The following is a 17,098-nucleotide window of genomic DNA, read 5'->3' as shown; positions in this document are numbered from 1 at the left end:
GCTGTCAAAGATGGCCGGTACTGAAAACTGTAAGAGAAGTGCAGGAATTCCTCGGCTTCACAGTATTTTGTCGGAGGTTCATCAAAGACTACAGCCTCATCACTGCCCCCCTCTCCCACCTCACCAAAGAAGATCACTCTTTTACATGGGGGAACACGCAACAGGAAGCCTTTGACCAGATGAAGAAGTGCATGAGCCAAACTCCCGTCCTAAGGGTGCCGAACTTCACCAAACCCTTTGAAATCTCTACAGATACATCTGACTACGGCATAGGAGGTGTACTGGTACAGGAAGGTCACCCCATTGCTTATGAATCAAAGAAATTTACCGATGCTGAAACAAGGTGGAGCACACATGAGAAGGAAATGTTGGCAGTCATCCACTGCCTTAGAAAATGGAAGCACTATGTTCAAGACAAGCATACAATAGTCTTCATCGACAATATCTCCCTCAAATACTTCCAATCCCAACCCAAGTTATCGGCAAAGCAAGCCCGATGGCTAAACTTCTTAGCCGAATTCGACCTGGAAATTAAGCACAAGCCCGGCTCCACTAACAAGATAGCAGATGCCTTGAGCCGGAAAGCTGACCTGAAAAGCTGTCAGTGTGGTCAGCAGCAACTTCATAGAACTCGTCAAAGAGGCCCTGGAGCAAGACCAAGAAATGCACAAGATAATCAAGGATGGTGGAAGCAGAGAAGACCCCCCATGGAATGTACACGTTAGAGGAGGGTATCCTATTTTTAGGCAAGAGATTGTATATCCCCAACAATGTGGAGTTAAAGAAGCTCATCCTGCATGAGATACATGATGGCAAGATTGAAGGCCACAAAGGGCAAAGCAAAACATTGGAGGCTCTTAGGAAACAGTTCTTTTGGCCAAATATGAAGGAAGAAGTGATAGACTACATCAAAACTTGCCCCACTTGCCAAATGGTCAAAGCACCACGATCAAGACTAGCAGGACTACTACAATCATTACCAGTACCCAAACGCCCATGGGACGTCATCAGCATGGACTTCATTGTGGAACTACCTGAATCCCATGGATACACAATCATCTTTGTAGTGGTGGACTATTTCTCCAAACAGGCTCACTTCATCCCAGCCAAACCACCACTAAATGCCGAGGAGGTAGCACGCCTCTTCTTCACACATGTATTTAAACTTCATGGCTTACCACTGGCCATTGTATCAGATAGAGATGGAAGATTCATGAGCGACATGTGGAAGGAACTTTTCACGACCCTGCAAACACAATTGAGATTCTCATCCTCCTTCCACCCAGAGACAAATGGTCAGACAAAACGCGTCAACCAAGGCATTGAAGATTATCTCCGAAGCTATGCTCGAGTGGACCAGAAAGATTGGGCCTTGTACCTTGATGTATTGGAGTTCCACTATAACAGCTCCAGCCACTCGGCAACGGGGTACACCCCCTTCGAGTTAGCCACAGGAAAAGAAGCCATTACACCACTGGCCTTAGCATCCGGAGCAGCCAAAGCAGAAGATCAAGATGCAGAAGAATTCTTGAAGAAGTGGAGAGACCGCAACGCAGCAGCTAAGCAAAGCCTTGAGCAGAGCAAGATCACCATGACAAAGCAAGCAAACAAGAAGAGAAAGGCTGTACTATTCGCCAAGGGAGACATGGTCCTAGTTAGCTCCAAAAACATGTCACTTTCCAAAAACATGACCCCCAAGTTCAATCACCGATACTATGGACCCTATCGAATCACTCAAGTGCTGAACGAAGTCACCTACAAACTGGACCTGCCAGACAGTGTTTGTGTTCATAATGCATTTCATGCTCGTCTTCTGCGCAGGTTCTATCCAGACAACCAATGGGAACGGCGCGTACCTATGCTCCATTCCAATGGTCCCTTCGAAGTAGAAGCATTCCTCCGACGCCAGGAACAAAGAGGCTTCCCCGAATACCTCACTAAGTGGCGCGGGCGTCCACTCAAGAAGGCCACTTGGATCTCAGAAGCGGAGGCCCATGAACGCAGCAAGGATGCCTTTGCCCTTTGGCTCGAGGAGAACCCCCCTGCCCCTTCTAACGACCCTTGAGCCTCTCCAAGAAAACCCAAAAATAAGGCGGTTCTCAATCATAGACCCCGAACGTGTCCCACTCCTCAAATGTAATCGAGTCGAGGGTGGACCCGCATGGTAACAATCAACAAAATAACTCCAGGCAACAAAGCCCCAACTGTCCAATTTAGATGGGTAGACACTGACCAGCTTGCTAGAAAAGGCTGTGTTAAGACCCCCAAGTCCTAGTGCGGCAGACACTGACCAGTCTGATAGTATAGACTGTGTTAAGACCCCGCAGTCCAATTAGACCAGCAGACACTGACCAGCTTGCTAGAAAAAGCTGTGTTAAGACCCCGGATAAGTCAAAATAACAAAGACGCTACCCTTAGATTGCTGAGGACAGCAATCCAGTAAGCGGGGGTGAGTGTAAGGGCTTTGTAGCTATACCATGCCGTTGCTACCGATTGCACCTATATAGGGAGTAGTAGTGACTCAAAGCCCTGCCTTGTTTCCACTCTACGTGTGATTCCCTATACCCAGTGGTGAACCCTCTTATGTGCGGCGTCACGAGGGTGTAGTCCTGGGATGTGTCTATGTTGTCCCGCTTTTTGGATTGAATAATACAAGAGTATACCTTGAGCTCATATATCGTGTTACCTTTCTGTGTCGTGTTGAGTGCGTAACGAGTGCAGGTTTATCACAAGGGAGGGGGGGAGGGAATGCATTCCATAGTTGACTTTCTGCACGATATGCAAGAAATGTTGACAATTGCTAGGAAAAGTATTAAAACGGCCCAAGATCGTGCCACATTTTATACTAACCAACATCATACTCCTTGAGAACTCCAAGAGGCTATGTGGGTTTGCCTTAAAGTCCTTAAGGACTTTGATTCAATGGCTACCAGCAAGTGCTATAAATTATCTTCGAGGTATTGTGGTTCTTTCAAGATTACCAAGAAGATGATAGTAGTGTATCCTATAAGTTGGATTTACCTTCGAAAATCCAAGCTCACCCTATGTTCCACGTGAGTCAAAGACAACGTGAGTCATTTGAAGGAACAATTGGAACAAGGTAAATTGATTGTTCTAGTTGAGAAAGTCCTATAGCTTAAGGATATTGCTCGTTATATTCCAATTGAATCCGAATTGGTTCTTGACCTTAGCACTAAAAGATCCCATCGGACCGTTTATTCGAGTATTTGGTCAAGTGGATAAACCGCCCAGAGACAAAGGCTACTTGGGAGTTGGTATGTTCGTCGAAGAGTCAATTTCCTCACTTCATCCTTGAGGATAGCAATCATTCATAAGGGGGGGATCGTTATGTCCCTAGACATCCGCATGGGCACTAGTAGCATTGGTCACAGTGGTCATGAAGTGACTTGATGCAAATGCATTGAGGGCACTTCTAGGTTAGGCCAGCCAAGTCCTATCTATACAACTCAAGGCCCTATTGTGCATATTTTTGGACTCTTGGCCTATTGGGACCAACACATCCGTACACGATGTGTCAGCTAGTGATATGGGACACCAACCCCTTGAGATGTGCTCGTGACCACAAATACTACTAGCTCTAAGGCTTGAGGATGAGCCTGTTTGGCTCCACGGCTAAAAAGTGAGTCTGATGTCCAATCTCTTTTATTGTGAGTTTGACTTGCATCGTGTCTCGTGTGTAGGTTCGACCCTAGGGAGACGTCTCAGTAAGAGGGGCCCCCTCTCCATATATGATCCCATAAGATCGAGTCCCTTGTAAATAGCGCAACATGTGCAAAGCAACACTCCAGTGAACCTATGTAAGAGTCTTCATAAAAGAAGACAATGATGCCACCATAAAAGAAATGTCTAGCTTCGTATGAGTAAGCATGATCAACAATCCAGCAAGACACTTATAGCCAGTAGCATCAGGAAGGGGATCTCCAATAGTCACCATCTTGGACTCGAGGTCCATGGGGCATGAAAGAAACTCAAAGATATACATGTGCTCAAAAATACAAATGACCTATGTCAATTGATAAATCTCAAGAACAAGGAAGAAGTGTAGGATCCCAAGATCCGTCATGTCAAACTCGTCACAAAATCTCTCGCGTCCAATCCACCTATTGTGAGTCACTCTCTATTACAATCAAGTCATCCACATATAAGATAACCAAAGTACACATTACCCTCAACCTTGTAATAAAGGTTGGAATTGCGATTGGAACAATGGAAGCCACTCTACATAAAGAACCGATCAATCTGCTAGTATTAGTATTAAGCCCTAGGAGCTTGCTTCAAGCCATAGAGAGCCTTTTGCAACCTGTAGACATGATCCTCCTTCTCCTACACACAAAAACTAGGAGACTGATCAACATAAATATCCTCCTCTAAGATGCCATTCAAGAAAGCAAACTTTACGTCCATTTGATAAACCAACCAACAATAATGGGCTACAAGAGCCAAAGCAACATGGAGTAGACATAGGGGCTGTAGGTGCAAATGTCTCAAAATAGTTGAAACTTGCTCTCTATGCAAATCCCTTGGCAACAAGCCTAGCTTTGTGCTTATCCAAGGTGCCATCAACAAAATATTTGGTCCTATAGACCCACCTCACACCTATCACCTTCCACTTCTGTGGGCACAGAACTAACTCCCAAGTTTGATTACACTCGATGGAATTAAGGTCCTCTTGCATTGCACAGTGCCATACATCTTATGCAAGAGCCTCATTAATAGTAGTAGGCTCATGACCCTATAAAATACAATACATAATGGCATGGTCCACACAAAGTAAACTACCCTGCCAAGCCTATGTCTTGGCTGATCTATGTGGACCTATCGGTTTAGCCGAAAAATGAGAAACACCTGCATCCCGCATAAGCTCTCTATACCACCAAGGAAAAACAATGGGCTCATCTTGCTTTGATGGAGACCGAGAAGCCTTTGGTAACTGTAATGCACGTATCTGGGATAGGGACTCCCCCTTATTGGGTAAAGATACATCCCACTCATCCATAGTAACGTCGTACGAGTTTTGGAGATTGGCATGAGAATGGAAATGGGGACAAGAATTGCCATTCCTATCACCATGAGAGGGAGGCTTTGATATGGGAACAACATTGAGATGGTAAAGGGACAGAATGGGACTAGGATACGAAGCTAGAAAATGGCAATCACATGTTATTGGGCCCTCATTAGAACAAGAGGGCTCTCACTTGAACGGCTCAAAACCCCCTAAAGGCACTTGAGGGAATGGGAAAGGAGTAGGAACACTCAATGAAGAAGGAATAGAAGGAACCATCAAGGATGGAAGGGGAGCTAAGGGAGGAAGAGAGGATAGAGAGGAAGAAGTTGAAGACAAAGGAGGTGTGCCAATCAATAACCTAGAATGAAGGAAGGGACTGATGGTTTTTTGTGGGGAGGTAGGGGGGAGGGGAAAAGGATTAGTCAATGATGAAAAACTATCTATAATAGGAGCACCATCAATTGGATCATCCGAGGCCACAACCTCATCAAATACCACATTCCTGCTCACCTCAAACTTTCATTTCGTTGGATCATAGAGCCTATAGCCCTTTGCGATTGTGCTATAACCAACAAAGATAAACTTCTTCAACTTCGAATCAAGCTTGCCATGTTTCTTCTTGTCCACATGGACATAGGCATTGCACCCGAAGACACAAAAATGAGACACAAAAGGCTCCTTCCAAAAGAAAGCCTCATATGGAGCCGTGTCTTGTAAAGCTAAAGTCAAAGACCTATTGCGGGTATACACCATTGTAGCAACTGCCTCACCCCAAAGGGAATGAGGAAGACCTTGATGCTCCAACATCATACGTGCCATCTCAAGCATAGTCTTGTTGGCGTGTTCCACCACACCATTCTCACATGGTGTGTTCATATGAGGATACTCCATCCGAATCTTGTGCGCTTTGCAAAACCTGTCAAAAACTTTGGAGTGAAACTCTCCTCCATGATCTGCTATTGCACCATGAACTTTGAAAGAAGTTTGTGTTTCTACAAACATCTTCCAATCACAAAAGTTGAAGCGTGCCTTGCCCTTAGACTCCAAAAAATAAGGCCACACATACCTACTAAACTCATTAACAATCAGCATTATATATTTGGCCTTCCCACTAGAGATCATACCCATAGGTCTGCACCAACTCAAGCGGGGTAGTAGCCTTGCGAGAGAAGCAACCTGTGGATGAGGCTACCTGATTTGAAAGTCCCTCCAGTAGCTTCTTCTAAGAAGCATGTTTAATGAAGTCAAAATTCAAGTGCCCATAACCGGCATGCCAAAGCAACCCAAGCTCGTGGAAAGTGCAATGAGTTTATAGTGCCCACCCTCCTGTGTACCTATCCAAAGAATAGAACCTATAGTCAATGGCCACAACATCCTAGGCAAAGACCAAGAGTGTACCTAGCTATATCAAACCATGGATAGAAAGTTCAAACATAAATCTGGTACATAAAGAATTTTGGCTGATAAAGCCTGTCTATCTAGCAAAAGGGGAATAGTCCCCACTCCACAAACTGGTACAAAAAGAGTTGTCACCAATGGTGATAGAAACCCCTCTAGAAGCAAAGATCTCAAAGCCAATCCTATCAGTAGGCCATATGTAAAGAGGCCCCACTCTCAACAAGCCATGGCTTCTCCTTAGTGGAAGAAGCAAGTAATGCATCTTCAACCTCAAATAAATGAACAAAGACCAACTTTGTAGTAGCAAGGGTAGCCTTTGAATCCTTCAAACCTTCCTTTGGCTTCAACTAGGAATACTTTTGCCAACACTTCTCCACAAGATGAATACCCTTCCCACAATGTGAGCACTTATGCTTTGACTTCTTATTCTTCTTCTCATCCTTCTTGTCACCTTGCTTCTTCTTGTTGTTTGCCTTCTTGTTCCCCTTCTTGTTTACCTCTCCTACACCTGTAGTAAATGGCTTGGTAAACCCCTAGCTTCTCTCTCTTTGAGATGCTCATCATGCTCCAAGACATGTGAGGCTAGCTCCTTCAAAAGAAGAGTCTGACAGACTCTCAATGTAAGAAGACTAGTATGGAAAATATCATACTTAGGAAATGGCAGCTAGATAAGGAGAATCATTGCTATATCCTCAAAAGATGTCGTCCAATCAAGAAATGCAAGCTCATCCCTCATATTCTCCATTTTGTTGATGTGATCTTTTATAGAAGCAGAGTCATCAACGAAGAGCATTAGAAGCTTCTTCTCCAAGGTGACATGGTGGGCAAAAGTATTCTAATGATACATAGAAGAAAGCTTTGTTCACACTTCCGTCACCATCCACAGCCTGCGTACATGAACAAGGACAAAATCTTGTAGGCTCATAAAGAGCAACTATGGGTATCATGAGTTGAGCCAATCCCAAAGGGCTACACAATCCATAGTCAAACCAACTGTGGGATCCTCCATGGGATGAGGAATGAGGGTAGTGATAAAACTTCAAAACCCCAAAAATCAAATGTGTCAAGGCTACACTCCACTTTGCAAGACCAAAGGGAGCAATTAAATCTATCCAACCAATCTTCTTCTGGTAAGGAAGGGAGAACAAGAACTTGAACAAAAGGTGCCATCATAGGCATCCTAGGGCCAAAAGGACAAGCCCTATGGGAGACACGGAGAGAGGAGAGGTGAAGGTTGCTCCGATCCTTTAGACCAGTCAAAAGATGATACCCATTCAAAATGAGACTCTGGCCCTCAATTTTCACCGTGATCACGACACCTATTTGAGGGAGTATGAATAGACTCCTTATCTAAGTAATCAAATACATTGAACTTATGGTACTCCATCTCTATTGACCTGCAAACACACTAAATCTGCTGTGTTTTGCTGTCGGAGAGCCCAAATGGAGAGAGTAATCAGCCACACTTGCAAAAGAACAGTAGTAGATATCCCACCTTTGTCAAAAGCACCTGAGCAATGCAGAATATCTGCATTTTCTGCAGTAGACAGCAGGCTGAAAATCTATGTTTTCAGCCGTGGTGTGGTCTCCTTTGGTTGGAACCTTCGTGTCCCCGCTTAGCCAATGATACCATGTGAGTGTGTAATGGAAGAGAAACACGAACATGGAGAGAAAAGAGAAGAGAGAGAAATCTGCAGTGAATCTGAAATGAATGCTGAATACAATGATCGCCTAATCGATCCCCAACTACAAAACAAAGTGTCAATGAGCGCACCAGATCAAGTTGATGATGCTGCAGTGTTGAGAAACCCTTCACCCGCAATTTGTGTTTCTGCGTTTTGCATTTAGGGTTTGCAGCCCCAAAAAGGGGCGCCATCCTAGACTGACTGTGCCTGTTTATAGGCCACTCTCTCATTCATTCCTCACGGCTGATTCATTCAGTCCGTCACCTCTTCTCTCCAGCCTCTCCACTACCCTCACCCCCCTTCAGGAGGACATTGCGGTTCGTGGTTCGTGGCTGTCTTCATCATCTTCCTTGTGCTACGGCACCCTTGTTCCCTTGTATCACATTCACTCCATGATTCAAATCTTCATCATTCCATTCATCAGAGTTTCTTCTCTCTTCTCTTCTCTGTTAGATATGATCAATGCCCCACCCTCATTAGGTGCTACCAATGATCCATGGTGCTCAAAGTTGTAAGGCCCCCATTATGAGGAGAAGCCAAGTGTGAGCCCGGACATTGGTGGAGTCCTGACTTGTATATCAGATGAGGTCTATGTGACCGGATGGCAAAAAGGTGACCATTGTGAGTCTAATCTTTGGGTTAGACGGAGTGGTTAAGCTGGTAGCAACTCGAGGCGCATTGCATTGAGTTGCGGTATAAGGGAGTTAAAAGGGGCCCCTATTGTGGGGTCCGGGGGCCGCGGAAGCGGCCCCTGGTTGGGGGGTCCCAGGGGGGCCAGCGGCCCCCCTGGCGGGGTCCGGGGGCAGCGCCCCTGGCCCGATGGTAAAGGGAATATTCCCTGGAATATTCCCTGGCCGACTAGTGGAGGCTCATATGGTAGGTCGGTCAGCAGGCTGACCTAACGACCTTCGCGGGCTATAAAAGCTAAACCCTTTCGCAACCATCTTACACTCATCTTTCACCCAGTCAGAGTTGTTGTTCCAGCTAGCCTTAAGCTCTTCCCCTATCTTCTGTCTAGATCGCCATCTAAGCTTCACACAGTGGAAGCGCACGGGTGGACAGAGCCATCTTTGTATCAGTTGTTTGGAGTTAAAGAATTTACTGATTCTCCTCTTATCTGTTGTGTACTCTCTATCTCTTTCTCAGATTCTGTTCGCTGCGCCGTATAATATTTTACATTCTCTTCTCCATGTTTGCTGAGTTCACTCCGAGTTCTTCCCCGCCAACCCTACTGTCTCGCTGGTACATCATCTTTTGACACGATATCAGAGCTGGATCTGCTCAAACAATGGCAAAGATCCTCCACTCCAGTGAAGGCAAAGACCGTTGGCTGGTTCGGCTTCCACTTCTCTTCTTCTTCCGCTGCATCAAAATCTCGTTTTTGCAGATTTCAGGTGTTTCCATCGTTTGCGCAGGACATCTCAGCCGAAGCTGTCCATTGCTGTCTCCATCAATTGGCACCTGATTTCCAACCCTCTTCACGCAGTTTGGAGCTGATTCCAACCAGGCGACTGCTGTTCCTATGCAGACTTGCTGCCTTACAGCATGCCACGTCATCACAGTCTTGCTGCCTGCGTTTTTAGTCTCTCTCTCCTGCACGCTGTCCTGCCTGCGTCTTTAGTCTTTCTCTCTCCTACTGCCTACGTTTTTAGTCTTTCTCTCTCCTATTGCTTGCGTTTTTAGTTTTTCTCTCTCTTGCGAGCTGTCCTACCTGCGTTTTTGGTCTTTCCCTCACCTGCTGCCTGCGTTTTAGTCTTTCTATCCTAACCTGCGTTTTTCTACTGGTTGCAACCTCTTACTACTCGTCGCATCCTCCTCCCACTAGCAGCTCACTTCTAGCCCTTCCACTACCCTCCCATCCCTTGAGGTGGACATTGTGGTTCGTGCTTCACATTGCCCTCACACCCCTTGAGGTGGACATTGCGGTTCGTGGTTCATGGTGGCTGACCTCTTCCTTCTTCAGCAAGGCACACTGGTATCCATGGCTTCTTTATCAACAGATGTCCAAACTATTGGATGCTCCTACTACGACATCACCGAACACACCACCGATGCTTGCCAACTTCGACCTTTGCTCCCCATCCCCCAGAGTATATGCGTCTTCCACCAGGCACTCCTTGTGCCACCTCTCCTTTATGGGCCGCATAGAACGTTCTGCATCAGCTATCAGAGTACAATGCTCAAGGCAACAAGACTCATCCAATACGCACTAAGTCCTTTCGAGCACATGGAGGATACATTAGTGCTATGACCTCCTGGAGATCGTCACAATGCTAGTGGCAGTCTTCTCCCACTTATTTTCAAGTACAGTGGCTTCCACGACCTACGGATCTGCAATCCGCTCCATCGAGAGATAGTGATTGTTTGATACCGTCTCCTCATCAGTCCGCTCCTTCGAGAGATTGTGGCTGCTCGACTCCTTCCTCTTCTTCGGCTACTCAGTCTGCTCCACTAAGAGACAGCAACTGTTTCCCACCTCTTGCGGACTACTCAGGTTCAAGAGGCTACCTCTAGGAGCTCTTCGGCACCCCAGATAACTTCTTCAACACGACCGGTAGCACTTCCTTCATCATCAGACATTTCGGAGTCCATGATCCATGAGCTTTTGGATTTCCTATCTTCTTCAGAGGGGGATGTTATTTCTTTGCCCTGAGAGGGGGCATCTACTTCTTCTTTAACTTCAGCGAGGGCCCCTCCACCTCCCACCTCAGAGGGGGAACCTACTTCACATGAAGTTCTTCACCCATCCTCTACTTTCTTGGGGTGGCTGTCTTCAAGCAGTCATCTCTTCTACTGATACCCAGGATCTTCAGGTACCACCTAGATCGGGACCTCAGAGGTCCAGCCGCGACTTGGTGATGAGGCCTTCGTATTCCTTCCAGCATAGATGCACAGAGCTAGTGGCTTCTCTCCCGAGGTTGTGTTTCGAGTTCTCCAGTTCACTCTGTCTACTAGTCTTTACTGCACGTTCCCTTTCCGGTGGAAATCTTGGATCTTAAGGATCCTCTACATCTTCTTCCTCCTCTTCTCTTCTTGCCTTGGTCACTTGGTTGGCATGGAGCCACCTCCCGAGATCGAGTACGGGCATATCCTTATGGTTCTCGACACCACACAAAGTCCAACATTCCTCCTATGCATTGCATGTTTCATCATCTTTGTACTAGGGCGCTTGGGCAAGTGAACAATTTCCCCATGAGGGACCCTGTCCAAGTAGCACCTGCTGCATGCGCATTCTTCAACATGTAGCATTGCATCTCCACCTCACTCTTCTCTTGTTTCCCTTTTTGGGCTTGAGAGGGGGTGTTGAAAAACCCTTCACCCGCAATTTGCGTTTTTTGTGTTTCTGCGTTTTGCGTTTAGGGTTTGCATTTAGGGTTTGCAGCCCCAAAAAGGGGCGCCATCCTAGACTGATTGTGCCCATTTATAGGCCACTCTCTCATTCATTCCTCACGGCTGATTCATTTAGTCCGTCGCCTCCTCTCCAACCTCTCCACTACCCTCACACCCCTTCAAGAGGACATTGTGGTTCGTGGTTCGTGGTTCGTGGCTATCTTCATCATCTTCCTTGTGCTACGGCACCCTTGTTCTCTTGTATCCCATTCACTCCATGATTTAGATCTTCATCATTCCATTCATCAGAGTTTCTTCTCTCTTCTCTTCTCTTCTCCATGTTTGCCGAGTTCACTCCGAGTTCCTCCCAGCAACCCTACTGTGTCGCTGGTACGTCATCTTTTGATATGCAGCATCGAAGACGGAGGAGTTTGATGTCCGTGAGTGGAACATGCAAAAAACTTAGATAATCTGCCCAAAACTAGGTGGCTGATATGAATAACCAAAAATGGCTAGAAATGGCCAACCATCAACAAAGAAATAAAATACTATAGTAGGCCAGTCAAAATGGGCCAAAGCTGGCCGACCGGCCTGCGTGGAGCGGAAAAATGCCCGAGTCAGCCCATAGACTAATTTGTTCTTAGGTTAAGTACCTTTAGGAATTTCCTTCTCTTCCATTCCATTCACTTGTTTCTTAAATCTTCCAATTGCATTCTACTCTTAATTAGCTTTTTTTTCTTAGCTTTAGCACCAAAGCATCTCAATTAATACACTAGTATACAAGTTTTGCTCTCTTTTGATACTTACATGTTGGGCTTGTATTCCAATTAAGGACTAACACTACAGTATGCACCGGTACTAAATGGGCTAGAGACATGGTTTATTGATCGTTCCATGGCGGCTCCATGTTCTCTCTTGGTTGATGAAGCAATATTAAGGCACTGGTATTCAAGTTTTACTCTCTTTTAATACTTATATGTTGATCTTGCATTTCAATTAAGGACTAATGCTACGAGCATACATCGGCACTCACTAGGCTAGAGACACGTTTATTGGTCGTTCCACAATGGCTCCATGTTCTCTCTTGATTTAACCATGCATAGAAGCAAAGAAACACATTTCTTTGAGTTTTATTTAAACTTACGAAACGTTTCTAATAGTAAAAAAACTTTTTTTTTGTGGTACATTGATTTGGGACCAAAAAACATGGCTTTTTTTATAAAACGTGTTGGGCAATGTTCAACATGATCATGATCATGATGATATTGAATCAAAGTAGTAACTCGTGAGAGCTCAAGATTTTGGATGAGAGACTTACCTTTTGGAAATTTTGTTTAGTTATCGAACTCTGTCACTCTAGTATCAACTCTTGTCTCAAGAGTTGATCGTTATATGACTTTAGTTTCATTTATGAGTTATCTATGATATATTGTGATTCTTTCTAATTTTGACATTTTGTCAATTTGTTTTCGAATGAGACTCACAATATTGCAATTTGACGCATTCCATATTGTACATGGGCTATTAACATTTTATTTCAATTTTCTTTGTGTGATGTGTACGAGTCATAGTGTTTGAGGTCTAAACCATAGTATAGCTTGTCCAGAGACTACTTTGACACAAGTCAATAATGGATCATGGATGTGTAACATATTATTCTCCATTGACTCTCATATATTATCACTTTAGCTCGATTGGTCTTTTTTTGTTTAAGAGAAAGCTTCATAGAGGTTTAAAACCTCTTTTTCTAGTTAAAACTATTAAAAATCCCTTTATATTCTCTATCCATTGCATTTTCATTACATCATTCATCCTTGTAAAAGGGTGCTTGGATAAGTGAACAATCCCACCATAAGGGCATTGTCCACGTGGCATTTTATTGCATGCCCATGACTATATATCTACATTTGCATTGTATGCATATATTGGGTCTTTGGGGTGGATGAAAATCTATGATTACAAGCATCCATCTAAAATAAAAATTCCATGCGTTGAGTAGCACGATTCCCTTTTACCTCATTAAGCACAACATTCACAAGCACATTACTCACACATTACTCACCCAAGAACTTGAGCAACTACCACCCACTTCCTTTTGCAACTTTCCCTTTTACTTCAGTATACCTCCACACCAGCACCTTTGATTGTATATTTGGGTCTCGCTTTTATCTGAACTCCTGGGCTATGTCAAAAAACCCAACCTTTTTTCCCAAAAACAAAGTCCCATAGGAGTGTTCATCACCTATGCGATCATCACAAGCTCATAGTCCCTTATGACACCTTTGGTCAGATATCTTGATTTCATTAAGGTGACCTCTTGAGCCGCTCAAAAGAAGACATCCACTACCTCTACAATCCTAGTAGGTCCTTAGACAACCCAAAGTGACACCCTTGGCATGATGCCTTAGTCTCTTTCGGGTGGGACCTTTTAGGTCAAGACAGAGCATTCTCTTCAATCACCCTATTTGGAACTCTTCAATCACCCTATTTGGGCCTGAGAGGGGATATTAAGCTACATAAAATTGCATCCCAAACCATCATCCTTTTCTTGGGGCCATTCCCAACACCATGGCCCTTTCGACGATGTTGAAAACAACCACTCTTGTGGACTTTCCCATTCTAATAGTTTTGAGTTGGTTCTCACGTTTGAACTAACGATTAGATTTAATAGGTCTATGATATGAGAGAATTATACGAGGTTGTCTCGTGTATGTGTGCATATTTCTATATGTAATTTGAAAGCCAAAAAAGAGTGTGATCAAATCTCATACTGTCCTTCCTCATTGATGTGCAGAACTCTAAAGTGCAGACCTTCTCGAAGCTAAAGCTGAAACTGCGTTTACAAGTTTGCCGTAATGGAAAACAGAAATCGGGAGTCGTTTGGCCTAGTTTCCATTATAAGAATCAAGAATCAGACATGCTGGCTTCTTCCATGGGACAGAGACCTTTGACCACAATAAGCCACAATTAGAAAGCCAAGAACCGTGCCTCTAAGTCTTCAATGGAGTTGCACCGCACACACAAAAAGAGCTCTCAGCGATGGAGTTACCTGAAGTGCAGCTGCCCACAAGATGAGGATCGAGCCCGCTACCATGCGCTTGTCCATCGGCGAAGCTTTCATTCAATCGCCCCACATGCGAAAAAGGCATCAGGACGCAGATTCAGCGGGCACCCGGCACTCGCCTTATTTTTTTCATTTATTTTTAACGAGGCCCGACTCCCGAGGGTGATAAATTCGTGTGACTTACTTGTCCGCATCTAGGATTTGGTAAACGCTGCTTCATAAATTAGGTGTCCCGCGCAAGTCGAGGCGCTTACAAGTCTTGAGAAATCATAATCGAGTCCGGAATATCTACGTGAATTAACTGTCCCACCCAAGTCAAGGAGTTTGCCTTGGAAAGTGTCCATACATGATGATTGAGGCGAGACTCGGCGGTTTTAAACCAAGAAAGGTTTGGTTTCCATTTGGATGCTAAGTGCAACCGACCCGCTGATAGGAACAAAGCAAACATAGCTAGTAAGAAAACAGCTTCATTGTAAAGATCTTGATTGTTGCATAAACCAATAGTATGCCACCACTAGAATAAGTGATATATTTCAAACCCATAGTGCCTCCCTCCTCCTCGCATGTAAGCTTGCTTCAAAATTACCTTGCCAAGCCACATGGAATGAATTTTCAAAGGTCCAAAGCAAAATCATAGCCAATCTATCAAAGTGAGATAACCAACCAAAATGAGAGGCTAATATTTTTTTATAGACTTTCCTTTGGAATGTTATTGTGACTCTTATAGTCATGCACTGTGGCTATACCAAACCAAATACAACAAGTAGTTGGGTCTTGGGAGCTGAACTTTGAAAAACTTGATGCCATAGTGTTCCTCGAATCCTCCTTGCCATTATCCCACTACAGTAATTCTCGCTAATAGGAAGAATGCCTACATTGCAACAATTCCCCCTTAGAGGTAATAAGCCATCCTTACAACGACTTGAACAATTGATTTGGTTTCCTAACATCATGCTAGTAAGGATTTGGTAACCTAGCAGTGATTCATGGATTCTAAATTAGTGCAAATAAAATTGGATGGAAAACCATGGAGTGGGTGTAGTGATGATCAAATTCAAGAAATTCCTAATATTTATTAACATGTAGTGCTGATTCAAACATTCTAACATTGTATATATAAAACTAGATGGAAAAACATGGAGTGGGTGTAGTGATGATCAAATTTAAGAAATTCCTAATATTTATTAACATGTAGTGAAAAGATAATATGGAAAAATATGAGCAATCTTGAACCATGAAAAACTAAATGGGCATCCCTCACTTATCACATAGACAACATGTGAGAAAAAAACTCATCATTCTCAATGCAATAATAAATGAAAATGCCAAAAAAATATGTGTTGAGATGCTTTTAAAAATGCATATTCACAAGTTATTTGTAACATTTAGTAATGTTGGCACAAGTTAACGAGTTTATTTATGTGTTAGTAAACCAAGTGAGAGAAAAAGCCAAGTGCCCATTTAATAAAATCAAATATACATGCAACTGAAGTCAACTTTTATGTAGGAATTTAGTCTATGACTGCTCTCTTACCATATATTTGAAAAAATACAAAGAATGTCACAATTTCTATCCAAAAAGTTGTATGCTTCAAAAGGAGCTTCTACAGTTTGGGAAGAGGCTTTTGATATCTTCTAGATTTTTTACTCAAGAAAAGAAACCTACTGTAGCAAAATCCCTTTGAGACCTTTGAGGAAGATTTTTCATCATGAAATAAATATTTGGAAAAGGTGAACAATTAGTCAGGGCAGTTGATGCTACAACAAAAGCAAAAAAATAAAAAGAAAAGTTGACTATACTCAGATTACCTTTTGGAGAGGTTCATTCAATATCTCAAAATTATCTAGCAAGCAGGGCTTTGGAAAAGCCATTATATCTAAGTGTTGGTTGGATGAACGACTAATAATAAGGGGTGCAATTATGAATCCCATTATCATCTCCACAGTCCTGAGGGAAGGATAAAACACCCATCGACCAAAAGAAACCATTAATCCCTAGGGTTGTGCAATACTAAGCAAAAAGAATAGAATGGTTAAGAGATACAGTAATCCACTTACTCTTCATTGACATAAGCACACCAAAAGAATGAAGCCCCCATTGTTGAGAGTGGAAAAAGACTAACTTTTTTACAGATTTTTGTTGTTTTTGAGGACTGAATGGTTGATTTTTGATGGATTTTGAGTGATGTATGGTTGTCTATGGAAGTATTTGAGAGTGTTTTTGATGATAATGAATTATGTTTTGGGAGCTCATGATGATTTTTAGTAAAAATATGAGGCTTTGTTATGATCTGATAGGTTCTGTTAAAGTTCTGATTGGTTCTAATACTTTTTGTATAGCCTCTGTTTTGTTCTGATTTTCTTCTATATGAAGCATGGATTGATGATTGATGAAGGTTGAAATCTTTTAAAGGTTTATTGAATAGTTTTTGATAGTTTGGAATGGTTTTAGTATGAGTTATGAGGATTTTATATTCTTTGATGACCTTCTGTAACCCTCTGTAAACCTTCTGTAGAGCCTCTGTCTCTGCTCTGTCTCTGCTCTGTTCCTGTTCTGTTCTGTTCTGTTTTGTTTTGTTTTGTAGATCTTCTGTA

At 43.5% G+C, this 17,098-nt stretch overlaps 1 protein-coding gene across 1 annotated transcript in view; it reads right to left on the bottom strand.

Annotated features, from left to right (window-relative positions):
• The window catches only part of LOC148037857 (uncharacterized), a 51,595-nt gene extending 36,917 nt beyond the window's left edge, over positions 1-14,678 (bottom strand). The window contains exon 1 of the mRNA XM_087676821.1: positions 14,489-14,678. The gene's annotated coding sequence lies outside the window, so the exon portion shown is untranslated. The remainder of the gene's footprint in view (positions 1-14,488) is intronic.
• Between the last annotated feature and the right edge of the window lie 2,420 nt (positions 14,679-17,098).

Source organism: Lygodium microphyllum, chromosome 4, assembly GCF_053477565.2.
Source record: "Lygodium microphyllum isolate KBCC chromosome 4, Lygodium_microphyllum_v1.1.10, whole genome shotgun sequence".
NCBI lineage: Eukaryota > Viridiplantae > Streptophyta > Polypodiopsida > Schizaeales > Lygodiaceae > Lygodium > Lygodium microphyllum.
The sequence above is the reverse complement of the archived record's forward strand: the minus strand, read 5'-3'. Positions and strand labels throughout refer to the sequence as shown.